The sequence below is a fragment of the Hyla sarda genome, chromosome 4, assembly GCF_029499605.1.
Source record: "Hyla sarda isolate aHylSar1 chromosome 4, aHylSar1.hap1, whole genome shotgun sequence".
Lineage (NCBI taxonomy): Eukaryota > Metazoa > Chordata > Amphibia > Anura > Hylidae > Hyla > Hyla sarda.
In genome coordinates, this window is record NC_079192.1 from 2497762 (window position 1) to 2520185 (window position 22424).

Below are 22424 nucleotides of genomic sequence, written 5' to 3' on the forward strand. Positions count from 1 at the left end.
CTAAGACTTAGGAAAACACGGTGATTTGGGTTATAGTGATTTAACCCTTTAGTTTGGCAAAACATGTAGCGGAGCAGCTCATTTAGGTCATTCAGGGAAAAACCGGATAGAGCATTGTTCACACCCGGTTTTTCCGGATGATTTTTACATTTATATTTTTATTATTATTTTATTTTTATTTTACTATCTTTTCCATCTCTATTACTATGATTTTTTCTACATTACTATTTATATAAATGTTTTTGTTGATGTATATATACTTTTGTCCAATTATGTGGTATATACTCTGGAATATATTTATCCAGTGAAATGATATTCCTCGATCATCATGTCATTCATAGGGAATGTATTTATATACTGCTCTATCATTTGCACTATATTCATTTACATTTTTTCTATCATCTATTATGAATGCCATGATCGATCCTATCATCTGGAAAAACCTGGTGTGAACAATGCTCTAGATGGTTTTTCCCTGAATGAACTAAATGAGCTGCTCCGCTACATGTTTTGCCAAACTAAAGGGTTAATTCACTATAACCCAAATCACCGTGTTTTCCTAAGTCTTAGCAATTACCAACAGGTGCAAGCTTACTATAAAAACAGCGCTACCATTAAGTTCTACTTTAAACACATTTTTACTGAGGAAGGGGTCAGAGGATTATAATTCCCAGAACCCCGAAATGCGTCTAGGTGTCTGGCACTGTTCACACATCCTGTACCAGTGTCCTGTCCGCTAACCTACAGACTTTGGCAATAGAAGAGTTAATTCAGCCACATTCCACCCTGCCTGGCGGCAATCATACCTTGGCTCATCTTCACAGCCCATACTTCCCATGGCTTGGGTCTCCACGTGGGACACCATCCCCGGACTGTCCAACGCTCCCGAGCGCTCCACTGCCGCCAGACCTAACGCTCCCGTGCTGACTGACACTCTTGCCGGAGTACACTCTTGCCGGAGTATCAGTACTATTCCATCTACAGCCGGGAAGCAAGAACGGTCTGCAGCCCTGAACACCGCTCCACGCTCCCCTGCCATCGGAGCCAGTGGCACGGAATATCAACTGCGCCCCCCTGCCATCTGGGTTCCAAGGGAGACGGGAGACTGCAGCGTACCCCCCCCCCCCCCCCACCACCACCATCGGGACACAAGAGAAGTACAAGGCTGTGATATACAACAAAGAACCACCGAGCCGCCAGAAGCAGTGGTGAGAGATAATTTAACATAATTTGTATCTTTTTGTTACAAGTCAATTTATTGACTATTTTTACAAGTTCATTCATTCATAAAAATTGGACTTCTATGGATCTACTAAGTTTGCGGACAAATGGACTTATTTGAACACTGTCATACAGGACAATATATATTATTTTCCATTTTTTATTTCCATTTAATTTTATTCTATTTTTATATGATACCCCACTAGGGCCCAGTAGGAATATCACCAGTTAGTGCCAGCTAAATGTGTTAATCTATTGTATATTTTATATTTAATTAAAACAATTCTTATTAGTAGCGCTGCTATATCTTAAATTATTTCCACCCCTACCATTATGCACCATACGTGGTGAGGTCCTAGAGGTATAATTTACAAATCTGTTTAACTTTCTAGCATGAGTTGATTTAAAAAAAAAAGTTTTCCACTGGAGTACCCCTTTAAGGTCAAAACTGACTAAGGAGTGAAAGAGTTAAAGCAGTATTCTATTTTTTTTCTAAAAATTTTCTCACCCTTCAGAATGCCCCTTAAAGTGACAAGTACATTCTATGACTCCAGGCTGTAACAAGAACTCACCAAATCAAATCTTGAAAAAAAAAAAAAAAAAAAAAAAAAAAAACTAAAATTGTAATATTATATGTGAAATGTAACTTGCTTAAAAAACCTGAAATTTTAGAAGAGCAAGACAAGAAAAAATATATATACCAATAAAATACATTATTACATTATTACATTAAATTATGTAATTGATGAGCTAAAATAGGAAATTACACATTACAGAACACCATGTATACTTTCTATTCAAATATTATTTTCTAGTAATTGATTTATTTAGATATTAGATAAAATTCTAAAAAATTAGGCAACTAATCATTATCACTTTCACTGTTTTAATGCACCTAAAATTCTTTATCCTCACATAAAAAATAACTGCTGTAGTATAGGGTAAAGACTATGCTCATAGGTCCTTAAAGGGGTACTCCACCCTTAGACATCGTATCCCTTATGCAAAGGAAAAACAGAACTTACCTTGTACAGTTACAGGAATCAGGGGACGATGATCTTGATGTTTTGTGTAACAGTTTCTTCTTGTCTTCAGAAAATGACGCGAGGTTATTACTATGTGCCCCTTTTATAGATGAAATATTACAAGCGTGGTGGAGCAAAGCCGGAGAGATCTCATTTCTGGTCTCTGGTGGGAACAGTCACATTTATTATAATTGGTCTTTATAGATTTGAGATCATGGAACTAAAAATCAAAACAAGTAAAATAAAATGTTTATATAGATAATGTTTTATATAGACGGTCATGATTAGAAGATCAGTTAACCCTTCTTTCTTAGTTACATAGTAACATAGTTTGTAAGGTTCAAAAAAGAGTCCATCGAGTTCAACCTAAAACTCTACTGTGTTGAAACAGAGGAAGGATGCCAATTGCACAATGAGAGGAAAAATTCCTTCCCGACCCAAATAGGGCATCAGAATAAATCCCTGGATCAACGTTCTATCCCAATAAATCTAGGATCCATAACCTATAATATTTTATTTTACCATAATAACATCCAGTCCCCCCTTGAACTTGTTTATTGAGTCAGACATCACAACATCATGTGCAGAGAGTTCCATAGTTTCACTGCTCTTACAGTAAAGAATCTCTGTCTGTGATGATGGTAAAACCTTCTTTCCTCTAGATGTAGAGGACGCCCCCTTGTCATGGTTACCGGCCTAGGTATAAAAAGATCACTAGAAAGATCTCTGTACTGTCCATTAATATAATTGTACATTGTGATCAGATCCCCCTAAGACGTTTTTTCACTAAACTTAATAACCAAGTGATAACCTGTCTTGGTCCTGTAATCTCCCCCATACCATTATTATCTGTTTCACCCTCCTCTCCACCCTCTCCAGTTTATTCATGTCCTTCTTATGTACAGGTGTCAAGAATTAGACACAATACTCCATTTGTAAACTAACGTGTTTTATACAGAGGTGACTATGTCCCTGTCAGGACCCTCTATGCCTCTCTATACATCACATGACTTTGTTAGCCTTGGCAGTCGCTGCCTGGCCCTGATCACTAAAGTTGAGTTTACATTCCACCATTACCCACAAGTGTTTTTTGGTAGAAGTTTTACCTAATCACTTATTATCTAGCACATAATTGTACATTATGGGGGGAGATTTATCAAAACCTACCTAGAGGAAAAGTTGTTGAGTTGCCCATAGCAACCAATTAGCGAGCTTAAGGGAACATGGAGGCAGGAAGCTAAGCTAGGCTACGCCTCCCACCTCTAGCTTGTGAACCACGCCATGCTGCACACTGTGTTACACCGTAAAGTCTGGTGAAACCCGGACGATGGGACTGCTATATCCCCCTGGGCGCTATACCCTTCAGCCAGTGAGCCCCAAGTGTGGACCCCAGATAAATACCCTAACTCACCTTGCCGGGTTAGTGGAAAAGCAGGAGGGCAGGAGATGTGTGCAGTCTACCCTGGGCTAGAGATCCGGTGATATCAGTGGAGGCCGTGGGCATGCACCTGGAGGCAGCCAGATCCCGGTGGATGTGCAGGTGGTGACTAGACCCCAGGAGGCACCTGAGTTCGTAGGTAGAGGCACGACATCCTGGGGAGGTGCGGGCATGCACCTGGAGGTAGCCAGGTCCCTGAGTGGAGGTGCAACATCCTGGGGAGGCAACATGCCGTTTTGCTGGAGAAATGTCGGCGTTCACAGTCATCTGATGCGGAGGAGAGCAAGCGAAGATCGCGGAGTTCCTCTGAGACGGCCGCCCCCTCTGGGGTGAGAGCACGGTTGGGGGGGGGGAAGAAAGGAGGAATAAGGCCTGGGAAACATGCTACAAGAAGGGTGAGACTGATCCATATACTCTCTGGGATGTTAAATTCTGGGATGTTAAATTGTTTAGGATATATAAATAGACGGTAAATAACTGTTTGGGACACTGTTCATTTTCATATATATAGTGACCATTACATCTGGTCTAAAATATAAAAGAATATAAAAGACTTGTGCCAATTGAAGACAATCTAAAGACATCAAATTTAGGACTGGGAAGCATTATTTGGTATCTAGAATGCCCCCAAAAAGGAGGCAATCCACCAGCCCTGTAAAAGAAAACAAGAACGTGGGGAAAATAGATAAATACATTGCATCACCCACATTATCATGAATGACAGGAATAAGCAGGGGAAGCAGAACGTAAGGGAGAATATAATGGAGGAGGAGGAGGAAGACTCAATGGTGACAATGAAAGTGATACTGGAGGCAATAGGGAAATGTAATACATCTATTGAGGGATTAGCCAATCAAATAGGAAGTATTGGGCCGGATGTGACAATGATTAGGGACGATGTGAGAAAATTGAGGGAAAGATGTAAAGAAATGGAGGAAAGAGTGTCAGATCTACAGGATGAAATGTAGATATTGATAAAAAGGTGGAAATAAGTCAGAAGGAGAATAATTTTCTAACTAACAGAAATGGAGGACAGATCCAGGAGAGGGAATTTGAGACTGGTGGGCTTCCTGGATGGGACGGAAGGACCCGGTTAGCTTTTTACAAAAATGGATAACTGAGAAATGTGGAGAGGGGAAAATATCCCCCACATTCGGCATTGAGAGAGCTCACTGGGTCCCGATGCGACCGCTCCCACCAGGTAGTAAACCCAACACGTTATTGATAAAATGATCAAATGAAAGAGACAGGGAAAGGATTTTGCGAGCATTGAGAGAGAAGATTAATGTTACGTATAATAACAACAAGATAATGGCATTCCCTGATTACTCATTTGAAACACAAAAAAACATATGGTGTTCAAGGAAGTAAAAAAAGATAATGCATTTTAATGGCATTAGATTCTCCCTTATATTCCCAGCAAAATTGTGGGCAGTATATAACGATACAATTATACTTTTCAAAGCCCAGAAGAAACAGTTAATTGGATGGATAGTCAGGGTTTAAAAACTGGTTAAATATAGATAAAGGAAGGGTGAAAAGATTAATGTAAGAATGGTGTGGGGAGGGGGGGGTACATGTTAGGATAGGGACTTGTCAGGGGTTGGGACAGGTCAATTGGGGGGTGTGGGGGGGGGGAGAATGGGAAGTCCTGTGCTCTGTTTTTTTTATCCTCTCTTCCTCTATCCTCTGGAGGAAAAAAGAAAGAAAAAAGGGAAAAAAGGGGAACATAGGATGTGTACGAGTATAATGGTATGGAAAGTAAAAGGCCTGGGGGATAAACACAAAATAGTAGCGATAGGAGAGAATATAAAAAAAAACACTTACCAGGTATAATTTGTTTACTTGAAACACAATTAATTAAAGAAACCTCACAATGAATAAAAAAAAAATGTTTTTTCAAATTATTATCACTCTTTTTTTTACCACATGTTAAAGAGGGGTCACAGTTCTGATACATAGTAAAGTTAAATGGGATTTATATGATAAATTAATAGACACGAAAAGGAAGATTTGTAATATTATATGGGAAATTGGAGAATTTAGTGTGCACTTTGGCGTTTGTATATACACCTCCACCGTACACATCAGATGTTCTCAAGATTGTAATTAAGGAAAGAGGGAATGCCCGTTGTTTGTTCAAGGGGATATAAATTGTGTGAAGAATGAAAATGTTGACCGGTTAAGAATGGGTAATGAGATAAAGGTTTTTGGGCAAACGCCCTTGAAGAAGTTTTGTGATGAAGTAGATACATGGAGAGCTCGGAACCCAGGCAAAAATATATATTCGTGTTGGAACGAAACATGTAAAACAATGTCCCATATAGACATGTGTCTAAGTGATCAGTCGGGGAGTTTTAAGGTTAGAAAGATTAATTATTGTGCTCGGTGTATTTCTGATCACTCCCCGTTATGTATCAAGATTGATACTGGAATGAGAAATCTAGTAAACACTTGCAGAATTAATGCATACTGGCTTGAGCTTTTGGATAATGAGGCAATAAAACAACAGTTAAATTAATGTTTCGATAGGAATTGGGACACAGTGTCAGACCAAATCGTGTGGTAAACGGAAAAAGTATTTCTACGGGGGAAATAATACATGTAATTGAGAAAAAAAATAATTTAAAAAGAGAGAAGAAAATTTTATGGACGCAGTAAAAAAAAGCAGAAGAAAAATTTATAATAGACAATTCAGATAAGAATTAAAGGGACTGGGAAGATGATCAAGAAAAATTAGAAACATATTTAATTGAGAAAAGTAGAAAGATAGCAAATTTTAAACGTCAACAGAGATTTATAGATATGGAGAAACCTAATAAAAGATTAATGGCCTTAATTAATAGTCAACAAGGGAATAGAAGTACTTATGCTATTAAAGATAGAAAAGGAGTCATACAGAATGACCCGGAGAACATATTACAGGAATTTGAGGGATATTTTGAGTCATTATATAAAACAGAGTCATATTTTAGCCAGGAGGAATCAAAAGATTACTTGGACGGAATTGAGTTAGAATTAAAGAGGAAGAACTGGTGGAACTCAATGGTCCGTTAACTGTTAATGAATTATAAAGTGCCCTGGAAACAATTAAGGGTAACACGTCCCCAGGAGGGGACGGGTTCCCCTTTGAAGTTTATCGGAGGTATAGGGAGATACTTATTCCAGCTTTGGTCAGGGTTATAAATAATTCTCTGGAAATAGGGGTAGAGACATATAATATTATTGTTAAAATCAGGGGGGAAAAAAAGGAAGAAATAGAATCATACAGACCAATATCACTATTGAATACAGATTTAAAAATTGTAGCAAAGGCTTTAGCTAATAGAATACAGAAGACTATATCAGAATTAATAAATAAGGATCAAGGCGGGTTCATACCTAGAAGGACAACAAAACATAATATACACAGAGTGCTCACAAATATACAGCTAGGTGAAGGTAGGGCTTCCCACTCCATCCTGTCCCTGGGTTAAAACATTTGAAAGGGTGGAGTGGGACTTCCTTTGGGGGGTGTTGGGAAAGTATGGAGTGGGTGGAGATCTGTGTAAAATGATTAAGTTGATGTAGTCAAAAGCAACTGGGAAGATACATATAAATGGTATGAGCTCTAAAGGACTTGGGTTGACAAGAGGGACTAGGAAGGGTTGTCCTCTCTCCCCCCTGCTATTTGCGATGGTTATAGAACCGTTGGCGGAAAGTATAAGAAAAGACAGGATGATGGCAGGTTTTGGAGCAAGGGGGGGGGGATGACAAGATTACAATGTATGCAGATGATATTCTGATGTTCCTCGAGGACCAAAAAAGATCTTTATCAAGCTTGATAAAGTAAGTGCGGTAGACTCTCTGGACTGGCAATAAATTGGTCTAAATACGTTATTATGCCATTGGGAGACGAAAATATAGGGAGGACATACAATCTAAGGGTAATAAATAAAGGAGATGAATTTAAATACTTGGGAATAAACATATCAAGTGAGATAGGAAAATACCATCAGCTAAACACCCTAAAATGAATTAAGGAAATGGAAAAAAAGGCAAACATATGGAATGATTTAAATTAAGATAATATTAATCAAGTCAATCTTGATGCCAAAAGTCCTGTATGTATTTGGATCCGCACCAATTTGGTGCGCAATGAGGTTGTTTAGAAGAATTATTTCAATTTTCAATTCATTGATCTGGGGCAGAAAAAGAACAAGAATTAAACTTGAGTACCGGTGTCAAAAAAAGGAGAATGGAGGGAAAGACTTTCCAGATATTTATAAGTATCTCCTGGCAGGTTAATTTTACTTCTCGATTGAATGGAAAAGATTAGCTTTCTTGGACTTTTTGTTGTCTGATCGTGGTGGGATATTTAGGGATTTATTCCAGTTGTTGGAATCAGGGAGGCTGGAATAAGGTAAATGGAGGAAGATTTTGATGGTTAAAAGTTTAGTTAAAACATGGATGGAATTTAGGAAAGAGATGGATATTAAAGGAAATCTGTCATCCGAATCACCCGCACTAAACCTGTTACATGGGCTTGTAGTGCGGGTGATCCTGATTAAAACGCTTCTTACCTCATTAAAAATGGTTCAGCGGCTCGTCAGATATCTTTATCTTTAGTTTTATGTTATTCCCTGGCTTGGGGCTCAGTGGGAGGTCCGCATCAGCGCGGACTCGGCTATACGTCATTTTAGCCGGGCTCATGAATATTCATGAATGTATCATCGCAGTCTAACTCCTTGTTTTTGGTCACGTGGGGAGCGCCGCACACACTTGTATGCACACATGAATATAAGTACATATTTATATATATATATATATATATATATATATATATATATATATATATATATATGTGTGTGTGTGTGTGTGCATATATTCATGTGTGCATACATGTGTGTGTGTGTACATATATATATATATATATATATATATATACACACGCACACACATGTATGCATATATATTTATTTATTTATATATATATATATATATATATATATATATATATATATGCAAACATGAATATATGCACACAAATATATCTATATATATCCTGCATGTGCCATCAGTTTGTGCATAAAAACACCCTCCGTCCCTCCCACCCCCGGCTTTTCGCTCATCCAGGTGGTCTTCTTACTTGTATTGGGCCTCTGCTCGAGTGAAGCCGGGGGGAGAACGCCGCTTCCGGGTGTACGGAACGCGGCGCATGTGCGGCGCTCCCCACATGACCAAAAACAAGGAGTTAGACTGTGATGATACATTCATGAATATTCATGAGCCAGTCGGCCGCTCCGCCCGGCTAAAATGATGTATAGCCGAGTCCGCGCTGATGCGGACCTCCCACTGAGTCCCAAGCCAGGGAATAACATAAAACTAAAGATAAAGATATCTGACGAACCGCTGAACCCTTTTTAATGAGGTAAGAAGCTTTTTAATCTGGATCACCCGCACTACAAGCCTGTGTAACAGGTTTAGTGCGGGTGATTTGGATGAGAGATTTCCTTTAACCCCTTAACGACGCAGGACGTATATTTACGTCCTGCGCCGGCTCCCGCGATATGAAGCGGGATCGCGCCGCGATCCCGCATCATATCGCGTGGGTCCCAGCGCTAATCAACGGCCGGGACCCGCGGCTAATACCACACATCGCCGATCGCGGCGATGTGCGGTATTAACCCTTTAGAAGCGGCGGTCAAAGCTAACCGCCGCTTCTAAAGTGAAACTGAAAGTATCCCGGCTGCTCAGTCGGGCTGTTCGGGACCGCCGCGGTCAAATCGCGGCGTCCCGAACAGCTGATCGGACACCGGGAGGGCTCTTACCTGCCTCCTCGGTGTCCGATCGACGAATGACTGCTCCGTGCCTGAGATCCAGGCAGGAGCAGTCAAGCGTCGATAATGCTGATCACAGGCGTGTTAATACACGCTTGTGATCAGGATGAAAGATCAGTGTGTGCAGTGTTATAGGTCCCTATGGGATAACAATGTTCAGTGTGTGCAGTGTTATAGGTCCCTATGGGATAACAATGATCAGTGTGTGCAGTGTTATAGGTCCCTATGGGACCTATAACACTGCAAAAAAAAAGTTAAAAAAAAGTGTTAATAAAGGTCATTTAACCCCTTCCCTAATGAAAGTTTGAATCACCCCCCTTTTCCCATAAGAAAAATAAAACAGTGTAAAAAAAAATAAAAATAAACATATGTGGTATCGCCGCGTGCGTAAATGTCCGAACTATAAAAATATATCATTAATTAAGCCGTACGGTCAATGGCGTACGCGCAAAAAAATTCCAAAGTCCAAAAAAGCGTATTTTGGTAACTTTTTATAACATTAAAAAATGAATAAAAAGTGATCAAAAAGTCAGATCAAAACAAAAATCATACATATAAAAACTTCAGATCACGGCGCAAAAAATGAGTCCTCATACCGCCCTGTACGTGGAAAAATAAAAAAGTTATAGGGGTCAGAAGATGACATTTTTAAACGTATAAATTTTCATGCATGTAGTTATGATTTTTTCCAGAAGTGCGACAAAATCAAACCTATATAAGTAGGGTATCATTTTAACCGTATGGACCTACAGAATAATGATAAGGTATAATTTTTACCGAAATATGCACTGCGTAGAAACGGAAGCCCCCAAAAGTTACAAAATGGCGTTTTTTTTTCGATTTTGTCGCACAATGATTTTTTTTTCCGTTTCGCCGTGCATTTTTGGGTAAAATGACTAATGTCACTGCAAAGTAGAATTGGCGACGCAAAAAATAAGCCATAATATGGATTTTTAGGTGGAAAATTTAAAGGGTTATGATTTTTTAAAGGTAAGGAGGAAAAAACGAAAGTGCAAAAACGGAAAAACCCTGAGTCCTTAAGGGGTTAAGGGAGTAATGGATAGGGCACCATTGTTGGATAATTTGAATATTCCTGTTTGAAAGGGTGGAGTGGGACTTCCTTTGGGGGGTGTTGGGAAAGTATGGAGTGGGTGGAGATCTGAGTAAAATGATTAAGTTGATGTATTCAAAAGCAACTGTGAAGATACATATAAATGGTAAGAGCTCTAAAGGACTTGGGTTGACAAGAGGGACTAGGAAGGGTTGTCCTCTCTCCCCCCTGCTATTTGCGATGGTTATAGAACCGTTGGCGGAAAGTATAAGAAAAGACAGGATGATGGCAGGTTTTGGAGCAAGGGGGGGGGGGGGGATGACAAGATTACAATGTATGCAGATGATATTCTGATGTTCCTCGAGGACCAAAAAAGATCTTTATTAAGCTTGATAGAAATAATAAGTAAGTGCGGTAGACTCTCCGGACTGGCAATAAATTGGTCTAAATACGTTATTATGCCATTGGGAGACGAAAATATAGGGAGGACATACAATCTAAGGGTAATAAATAAAGGAGAGGAATTTAAATACTTGGGGATAAACATATCAAGTGAGATAGGAAAATACCATCAGCTAAACACCCTAAAATGAATTAAGGAAATGGAAAAAAAGGCAAACATATGGAATGATTTAAATTAAGATAATATTGATCAAGTCAAACTTGATGCCAAAAGTCCTGTATGTATTTGGATCCGCACCAATTTGGTGCGCGATGAGGTTGTTTAGTAGAATTATTTCAATTTTCAATTAATTAATCTGGGGCAGAAAAAGAACAAGAATTAAACTTGAGTACCGGTGTCAAAAAAAAGGAGAATGGAGGGAAAGACTTTCCAGATATTTATAAGTATCTCCTGGCAGGTAAATTTTACTTCTCGATTGAATGGAAACGATTAGCTTCCCTTACGTCCTAACCAGTAGCACAGATGGGGTATTCCACCCCCCGCGAACTGGTTAGGACAGATGGAAGTTTTATTGAACCTAATTAAACAATCAGTGAAAACACACCCACAACACCCTGTATAAGTAAGAGGGTCACCCTCTGTCCCATTGTGTTATTTTCTGTCCTCCCGGACAGTGGGACAGATGGTGACCCCCTTACTCCTGTTATATGAGTAGGGGGGGGTTCTTTCTTACTTGCAAATTTGGGCATGGTTTGCGCCCATCTGCTTCTGTACCACGGAGCCGCGACTCCAACCGCGGCCCCGGCCGGAAGTGCGTCAGTGGCGTCTGACGTCACTTCCTGTTTCTCTCTTCGCTTCCCGGCTCGTTTTTTTGCGCCGTTTTGCTATCCATAATGCGGCGAAACCGAGCGGGGAGCCTCTTTCTATAACCCTCTATCTTAGGGTTCCTTTTTTTCCTGTTTTTTAAGCAAGATTTCTTTATCTCTCCTGTAACTCCGCCTTGTGGGCGGAGTCTTGTTTTGGCGCCAGCCAGGGGGATATTTAAACTCCCCCTAGGCTGTCATTCAGCCTCCTAGAGCGCAGAGCTGTTGGTACTTCCACAGTCCTGTCTTTTTGAGTTTAGTAGTGCATCCTTGCGGATACTACTGTTTCCCTATCTCTATCACTTACCTGGTCTCTTGCTGAGAACTTTGGGTATTTTAAATTATATTTTAGCTAGCCGCAATTTTTTTCTTGCCGCTACATTATCTAATCCTCCTCTCATATTTATCTAGATATGTCGACCGAGGGCTCAGGGGATCGTGAAGGCTTGGCAAAAAGATCCGCCAAGCGCAAGCACCTCTCTTGCCATGACTGTAATATTCCCCTTGAGGATAATTATGAATTTTCCAGGTGCCCTCCTTGTAGGGCTAAGTCTCTACCTTCCCACCAGACTGAGCCTACAGTCCAAGATATGTATGTGTGGGTCTCCTCTAACATGTCGGCCATGCAAGCCTTTATTGAGGAGCTGAAACGCGTTGTCTCTCAGAAACGCGCCAGACCTTCTTCACCTCCCAGAATGGAGATGTCTGTGGATCAGGAGAGAGAAGATTCCAAGTCCTCCTCTTCGGATGAGGAGGTCGCTGCCTCCTATTTCTTTCCGCTGGAAAAGACCCATCGTCTTCTGAGATCCATCCGGTCGGGGGACCAGGATGTTGATCCCGGGGAAGCCTCTACCTCCGCCTCTAAGGGATCTAGGGTCTTTAAAGCGGATGATACCCTTCTGTCCGTGCTTAGAACGGAATGGAAAAAAACAGAAAAGGGTCCGGTCTTAACCAAAAGATTTAAGACCATGTTTCCTATACAGGTATCTCAGCTTTCCTCCTGGGGCCCTGTCCCTAAGGTTGATATGGCAGTTGCCAAACTGTCCAAGAGGACAGTAGTCCCTGCTGAGGATGGGTCTTCCTTGCAGGATCCAATGGATCGGAAGGCTGACTGTGCCATGAGGCGCTCCTACTCCACTGCTTCTGCGTCTGCATCAGTGGCGATAGCTTGCTCAGAGGTAGCAAACTTTTTAAAGACCCGCCTTTCTAACATCCAGTCGGATTTGGACCAGGGGGTTCCTAGGGATGAAATTCTTTCATCCTTCAAGACGACCAATCTGGCCGTTGATTTTTTGTGCGATACTTCCACCCAGCATCTTAAGTTGGCCTCCAAGTCTATGGCCCTGGCTTCCGCTGGACGACGTCCTCTGTGGTTAAAACCTTGGAAGGTCGACAACTCTTCCAAGAACACCTTATGTGCTATGCCTTACGAACCCGGCATTCTTTTCGGAGCTGAGTTGGACCGCATTATGGAGGGACTTTCTGACAAGAAAGGCAAGTCCCTCCCTTATTCCTCCTTTCGTGGTCGAGGGCGGCGTTCTGGGGGCGGATCAGCCCCCCAGCCTAAGCCTCAGAGTGACTGGGGTAATCAACGCCGGGGCGGAAAACGCTCCCGTGGCCCCAAAGACAACAGAAAGCTCTGACTGCGGGCTTCTACGAAGCTCTGGGTTCCTTGCCGAGGTGACCTTTCCAGTTTCCCATCCTGCCCCCCAGATTCTAGTTGGTGGTCTTCTTCACCATTTTTTAAGCGCCTGGTCCCTCCACATTCAAGACCCTTGGGTCCTGAGATTAATCTCGGATGGTTATTCGATAGACCTCGAATCAATTCCCCCATCCAATTATGTGGAGACAAGAGTTCTTTCACCAATCAAACAGGGGGCGCTAGAAACTTACATTCTGGAATACATCCAGAAGAATGCCTTAGAGGAAGTCCCTCTTGCAGAGCGGGGGTCAGGAATTTATTCTCCAGTCTTCCTAGTTCCCAAGGTAACAGGAGACTGGCGGATGATTATAGATCTGAGATATCTCAATCAGTATGTAAAGCACAAACGCTTTGGTATGGAAACTATTCAATCTGTGGTCAACCTCATCTCGACAGGGGATTACCTGGCTACTCTGGATCGAAAGGATGCTTACCTTCATATTCCTATTCATCCGGTATCCAGAAAGTATCTAAGGATCGCAGTTCAGGTAGGGGGAGTTCTAAAACACCTCCAGTTTGTAGCCCTCCCGTTTGGAATTTCTTCGGCCCCACACACATTTACCAAAGTGTTGGTAGCGGTAGTTGCCTCTCTAAGGCTCCAGGTGCTCAGCATTGTTCCCTACCTAGACGATTGGCTCCTCAGAGCTCCTTCTTCTGCGATCCTGTCCCAACATCTGCAACTAGCAGTATCCTTCCTTCACCAGTTAGGGTGGATAGTCAATTGGGCCAAATCCAATTTCCTCCCAACGACCTCAGTGAGGTTCCTCGGCTTCATAGTCGACTCAATCTCCATGACACTTTAGCTCTCTCCCGAGAGGAAATCTCGGGTTCAAGAATCGGCCCTTTTTCTCTCTGTACCCCGGAGAGTATCCATTCGCACTCTCATGCGGATGTTGGGACTTATGTCCGCTACCGTGGATGAGGTTCCTTGGGCTCTTTGGCATCTACGCCCTCTTCAATCAGAGGTGCTCGCCACATGGAATCTCAGGCCCTCGGGCCTAAACAAGTGCCACTCCCTGTCTTATCGAGTCCGGTCCTCTCTCAGATGGTGGTCTCACCTCGAGGACGGTAAGTCAATGATCCAACCCTCTTGGATCATACTTACCACCGACGCGTTCCTTGTAGGTTGGGGAGCGCATCTCTTGGATCTGTCAGTGCGGGGATCTTGGTCTCCACAGGAGAGAGGGTTAACCTCCAATCTCCTCGAGATTCGAGCCATCAGATTAGCACTCCTCCACTTTGCTTCTCTTCTTCAAGGGAAAGCAGTAAAGATCCAATCCGACAGCATGACGGCTATATTGTACATCAACAAGCAGGGAGGCACTCGATCACAAAGCCTCCTCAGAGAGGTGGGTCTGATCTTGGATTGGGCAGAGAGGAACCTAACCCATCTGTCGGCAGTTCACATTCGGGGATCTCTCAATGTGATCGCCGACCGCCTGAGCAGAGGACTTTCAACTGGAGAATGGTCTCTCCATCCAGAGATATTCAAACAAATAACACTCAGGTGGGGTATGCCGGAAATAGATCTTATGGCAACGAGGTTCAACACCAAAGTGGTAAGATTTTGCTCCCTGTACAGGGAAGACAACCCAGTAGCAATCGATGCTCTCTCAATCCCATGGAGGTTCAGGCTGGCCTACATCTTCCCTCCAATTTCCTTGATCCCAAGGGTATTGATGAAAATCAGGCAGGACCAAGCCTATGTCATAGCCATAGTTCCATTTTGGCCCAAGAGAGCTTGGTTTACCCAACTCTTGCAAATGAGTCGGGGACAATTCTGGAGGCTTCCCCCAGAGCAAGCACTAGTGTCGGGGGACACTCACAGCTGCTCAAATCTTCAAATGTTCAACCTGACAGCCTGGAGGTTGACCAGTCCCTTTCACATCTAGAAGGGCTTTCTTGTGTGGTCTTGAATCCCCTTTCGCATTCCAGAGCGGAGTCCACTAACAGAGCCTATAAAAGAATTGTCACGATGCCGGCTGGCAGGAGGTGGATCCTCTGTGCCAGAGAGGGATTGGCGTGGACCGTGCTAGTGGACCGGTTCTAAGTCACTACTGGTGTTCACCAGAGCCCGCCGCAAAGCGGGATGGTCTTGCTGCGGCGGTAGTGACCAGGTCGTATCCACTAGCAACGGCACAACCTCTCTGACTGCTGAAGATAGGCGCGGTACAAGGGAGTAGACAGAAGCAAGGTCGGACGTAGCAGAAGGTCGGGGCAGGCAGCAAGGATCGTAGTCAGGGGCAACGGCAGGAGGTCTGGAACACAGGCTAGGAACACACAAGGAAACGCTTTCACTGGCACAATGGCAACAAGATCCGGCGAGGGAGTGCAGGGGAAGTGAGGTATACATAGGGAGTGCACAGGTGAACACACTGATTAGAACCACTGCGCCAATCAGCGGCGCAGTGGCCCTTTAAATCGCAGAGACCCGGCGCGCACGCGCCCTAGGGAGCGGGGCCGCGCGCGCCGGGACAGGACCGACGGAGAGCGAGTCAGGTACGGGAGCCGGGGTGCGCATCGCGAGCGGGCGCCACCCGCATCGCGAATCGCATCCCGGCTGGAGGCGGTATCGCAGCGCACCGGGTCAGTGGATCTGACCGGGGCGCTGCAGTAGCGAGAGTGTAGCGAGCGCTCCGGGGAGGAGCGGGGACCCGGAGCGCTCGGCGTAACAAGAATTTGGACAACTTTTCAGTCTTGGTGCTCCAAGAAACAACTACCTGGACAGAATCCAGCTGTTGCCACAATCCTCAACTTTCTCCAGGAGGGATTAGACAAGAATCTATCTCCTTCCACACTCAGAGTTCAGGTATCAGCCATCTCTGCCTTTCTCAATAAACCATTGTCTCAAGACCCACTAGTCAAAACATTCTTGAGGGGATCCTCAAGGTTAAAACCTACAATTATACAACCTGTCCCAGCATGGGACTTATCGGTGGTGCTCAAGGGGTTGGCATCTCCCCCCTTTGAGCCCTTGGAGGAGGTGGACATGAAATTTGTTACCATTAAAATAACTTTTTTACTGGCAATCACATCAGCCAAGAGGATCGGGGAACTTCAAGCGCTCTCGGCACTTGAACCATATACTAAATTTTTGCCAGATCGAGTGTTACTCAGATTTATGCCATCCTTTATACCTAAAGTTCCATCATTCCAAAATATTAATCAAGTTATATCCCTGCCAGTATTTTCTCCTCCTCCATCCTCCAATGAAGATAGGGCTCTTCATTGCCTAGATATCTCGAGATGTCTCCAGATCTATATAAGAAGATCTTTGGAGTTTAGGAAGGATGAAAATCTGCGAATTCTCTTTTCAAGACCCAAGAGAGGTCTTAAAGCTTCAAAGCTCTCCATCAGTAGATGGGTAAAAGATGCCATTCGTATTTCCATGGTATCCCAAGGTAAGGAGCCTCCTGAGTTTGTAAAAGCTCATTCCACCAGGTCTGTATCTACCTCCTTTGCGGAAAGGAGTCTTGTTCCCTTGGAACATATATGCAAAGCTGCTTCCTGGAGTTCACTCTCCACATTTATCACCCACTACAGACTTGACAGTAGATTGGCCGATTTCTCCTCATTTGGACGGAGAGTATTATCTGCCGTCAGGCATGAGAGCCCTCCCTCATAGGGTTTCTGCTTGCCATTTCCCCATCTGTGCTACTGGTTAGGACGTAAGGGAATCGTTAATTTCTAACGATAATTTGTTTTCCCTTAGTCCTAACAGTAGCACAACTTTCCCTCCCTAGTTAAGTTATTTTTTTCTATTCTTTGCCTTTAGTTCTTCTTGTTACTACACAATGGGACAGAGGGTGACCCTCTTACTTATACAGAGTGTTGTGGGTGTGTTTTCACTGATTGTTTAATTAGGTTCAATAAAACTTCCATCTGTCCTATCCAGTTCGCGGGGGGGTGGAATACCCCATCTGTGCTACTGTTAGGACTAAGGGAAAACAAATTATCGTTAGAAATTAACGATTTCTTGGACTTTTTGTTGTCTAATCGTGGTGTGATATTTAGGGATTTATTCCAGTTGTTGGAATCAGGGAGGCTGGAACAAGGTAAATGGAGGAAGATTTTGATGGTTAAAAGTTTAGTTAAAACATGGATGGAATTTAGGAAAGAGATGGATATTAAAGGAAATCTGTCATCCGAATCACTCGCACTAAACCTGTTACACGGGCTTGTAGTGATCCTGATTAAAACGCTTCTTACCTCATTGAAAATGGTTCAGCGGTTCGTCAGATATCTTTATCTTTAGTTTTATGTTATTCCCTGGCTTGGGGCTCAGTGGGAGGTCCTCATCAGCGCGGACTCAGCTATACGTCATTTTAGCTGGGCGGAGCGGCCGTCCGGCTCATGAATATTCATGAATGTATCATCGCAGTCTAACTTCTTGTTTTTGGTCACGTGGGGAGCGCCGCACACACATGTATGCACACATGAATATATATATATATATATATATATATAAATATATATATATATATATATTTGCACACATGAATATAAGTACATATTTATATATATATATATATATATATATATATATGTGTGTGTGTGTGCATATATTCATGTGTGCATACATGAGTGTGTGTGCGTGTGTACATATATATATATATATATATACACACACACACATGTATGCATATATATATATATATATATATATATATATATATATACACACACACACACACGTATGCATATATATATATATATATATATATATATACACACACACATGTATGTATATATATATATATATATATATATATATATATATATATATATATATTTGTGATCGGGGCTCCATACGTGTACTAGTGACAGGAAAGATTGCCTACATACCTATACAAGATCTTACCCTAGCATAGCGGTCTGAGTTGTGCCATAACCGCGCAATGAGGGCACGCCTATAGAGGGCATGCACTATAGTGAAGGAATAAGATAAGGGAGGGTTGGGAGGGTTCCACAAACGACACGTGCTCCGCCCCTGTAGGAGAGGGAGGAGTTATATACACACGCCCCCACCTGTTCCCAATGAGCCCCACCTGGAAGTGCAGGGAGCGATAATTACTTCCGCCCCTCGCACAAACACAGCCCATCAGGCTTTATACTTGTGATCGGGGCTCCATACGTGTACTAGTGACAGGAAAGATTGCCTACATACCTATACAAGATCTTACCCTAGCATAGCGGTCTGAGTTGTGCCATAACCGCGCAATGAGGGCACGCCTATAGAGGGCAAAAAGCAACCATGCTAGGATGAATACAATTCCTGAAATAAAACATCCTACATCCAGCATCAATCTTCACATACCCGAAGTAGACTATTCCTAATGTGCTGAAAGAGTAGCCCTGACCAACTAGTGACTACTAGAGGTGGTAACCATACCTTTGAAACCGTGGTAGTAACGTCCATCTGTAAAGAATCAACCTGAGAATAACCTTCCCTGCCAAATACTAACTGAACTATACCTATCACCATCCCTACTTGTGACATTACTTCAAATGGACACGGAAAGGCTAACTTCATGGCAGGTCTGACAAGCACCAATCCCCTGCTATTTAAGAGGCAAAAACTAAACTGACAGGTAAATGACAAGAAATGCCTATCTACCTGATAGATCGTGTGGGTCATGTTGCATGACAAGGTTCACGAAGGCACCTTACCTGATTGAGGCTGTAACAGACCTACCTAACTAGCCAATGTACTGACCCAACTGGACTTGGAAGTGATGACCCATTGCAGATGACAGCTCCCTGCGAGAGCAACGTATCTGTAGACGTGACCAGTGTTTAGATGAACCATCATGTCTGTAGACCTGACAGGTCTTTGTGACACCGTCGTGCCTGAACCCGTCACAGGTCCCCGCGGAACCATCGAGCCTGTAGACATGACAGGTCTTTGTGAAATCATTGTGCCTGTAAACGTCACAGGTCTTTGTAAACCACTTTTTTTTTTCTCAAATACGTAAGTGTGAAATGCCATATTGAGATTGTATACTATCTGAAACGTGTCAGATTACCTACATAACCATGTCAAATCAATTGCTCTGAAATGAGACAGCAGCAACCATGATTCAATCCCCGATCCTAAAGAAATGAGTCATGAAACTGTATTAAATGCAGAATATATCTGCAACTAAATGCTGGCCCTCCTTAAAAGAGAACGTGCAATTATGCCAGATAGTTGAATCTGTGTACTATAACGAAATTATAACGTCATCGAGAAATACAACAGACGAGGTTGTATCTGACCTGAAAACGTGTCAGGTCATAACAAATATAACACACGACAAAATTGCTCTGAAAACGAGTCAGTAGCAACTGGCATTACCCCTTTTAACCTGAAGAGGAGTCAGACAACAGGGTAACATGAGTATTCATGACAAGATACCTGTATGAAGCTGGCGTGTTGTTCTGAAGGCGTGTCAGTAACAAAAATGACCAATTGTGTCCAATACCCTAAGCAAAGGATCTACCTCCCCTGTGTGCACCACATGAAACATGTTAACCGTATGTGCGGCATAACCTGCTAACAGTATACCCAACTACAAGTCGCTACTCAATATGTTATTGCTCTGAGACATGTCTAACAATAACCTATGTGGTGCATCCCCCCCTGCAGACGTAGGAGGTTTAAGAATATGTGCTCGATATATCTGCAATGAATGTAAGCACCATATGAATACTGTAATCGTGTCTTGTAAATATATGTACAGCCAGAGGTGCAACTGCTATTCAACACTAGGAATGAATGCACATAACCTACCCGCATACAACTATGGAAGTATGCAACAAATGCTGTGTACTGGTGCATGTATCATACACAAGCTGGGAGCGTAAGTACCGTGAAAACGTAAGGAACGTTATGAATTTATGCTCTAACACCATTATGAGTACCGCATACATGCCTAGAAAATAAAGTGTAAACATATATCTAAAAAGATAGACAACGTGCAACTATGCCGGATAGTTGAATATGTCTACTATAAGTAACTGATAACGTGGTCAGGAAATACCACGGAGGAGGCTATATCTGTCCTGAGAACGTCTCAGGTCGTGACAATGAACCACAATGTAATTGCTCTGAAAATTTGTCGGTAGCAACCGACATTAACTCCTTAAGCTGAAGGAGTCAGGCAAATAGGGCAACATCCTAACAAAGCTGTATAACCTTTCCGTATAAACATTATGCACGAATATGCAGTATGAAAGCTATGAGCATGAGTACAGTAAAGCTACGGGAGCATATGTGTAGTGTAGACTCTAAGGATGGAAATGCAGAAAAACTATTACCCATGTGCAGTACAACAAAATAAAGCTATGAACGTAACCAGACTATGAGCGTAACGTGCAACTATGCCAGAGAGTTGAATCTGTGTACTATAACGAAATAACATAATCGAGAAATACAACAGATGAGGTTGTATCTGACCTGAAAACGTGTCAGGTCATAACAACTACACCAACGACAAAATTGCTCTGAATACGAGTCAGTAGCAACCGACATTACCCCTTAACCTGAAGAGGAGTCAGGCAACAGGTTAACATTGTGACTATTCCTGAAATTGGTTGCTCTGAATGTGAGTCAGTAACAACCGCGATTCAACCCCTGAAGGAACGAGTCAGGTGACCGGGTATTGAACAGCCGATTAGTGCCACTAAAATGATGACCACCCTTGAACGAGTACCTGTGCCGGATAGTTGAATATGTGTTCTATAACTAACTGATAACTTAGTCGTGAAATACAACAGAGGAGGTTGTATCTGACCTGAGAACTTGCCGGACATGACAATAAACAACAATGCCATTGCTCTGAACAAGTCAGTAACAACCGACATTGACCCCTTAACCTGAAGAGGAGTCAGGCAATAGGGCTACATCCTGACAAACCTGAGTGAACTTTCCGTATAAAAGACTATGCACGAATACACAGAATGAATGCTATAAACATACGTACAGTAAAAGCTACGGGAGCATGTGTGTAGTGAAGACACTATGGATGAATATGCAGAATAAATACCATTACCCATATACAGTAAACGCTATGGATGTTAGTGCAGATAACATAACAGAATGAATGCTACATGTACGCAGAATAAGTACTACAACGTGTCAGCATAATAATTACTACCATCGTATGTACAGAATGAATGCTACGAATGTCCGTGTAGTGTATTGCTACAATTCTATGTGCAATATACATGACGTGAACATGTCTGTGGTATGAATACAACGAGCGTGTATGTGGTATAAATGCTATGAGCGTATAGTGATATGATACTATGAGCAGTATAATGCTATGAGTATACTTGCGATATCAATGCTAAGAGCGTATGTGCCTGATGTAGGCCATGTGTATGTGCAGTATAAACGCTACAAGTACATGTGCAGTATAAGCGTCGAGCATATGTGCTACGAATTAATATGTGGTATGACGCTATGAGGTATGAGTACTATGAGCAGTATAATGCTGTGAACATGCTATGAGCGCGTGGCCACAACTGCACGAAACAGCATGTCACTATGTGTGAGAACCATAGGAAACCTGCGTGTATGAATGCGGTGAACATGTGAACAACAAAACCATGACCATGTAACCAATATAACTGCCATGAGTGTATGAACCCTGCATGTATGAATGCGGTGAACGTGTGAACAACAAAACAATGACCGTGTAACCAATATAACTGCCATGAGCGTATGAACTAGGCATGTATGAATGCGATGAACGTGTGAACAACAAAACCATGACCGTGTAACCAATATAACTGCCATGAGCGTATGAACCCTGCGTGTATGAATGCGATGAACGTGTGAACAACTAAACCATAACCGTGTGACCGATGTAACTGCCATGAGCGTATGAAACCTGCGTGTATGAATGCGGTGAACGCA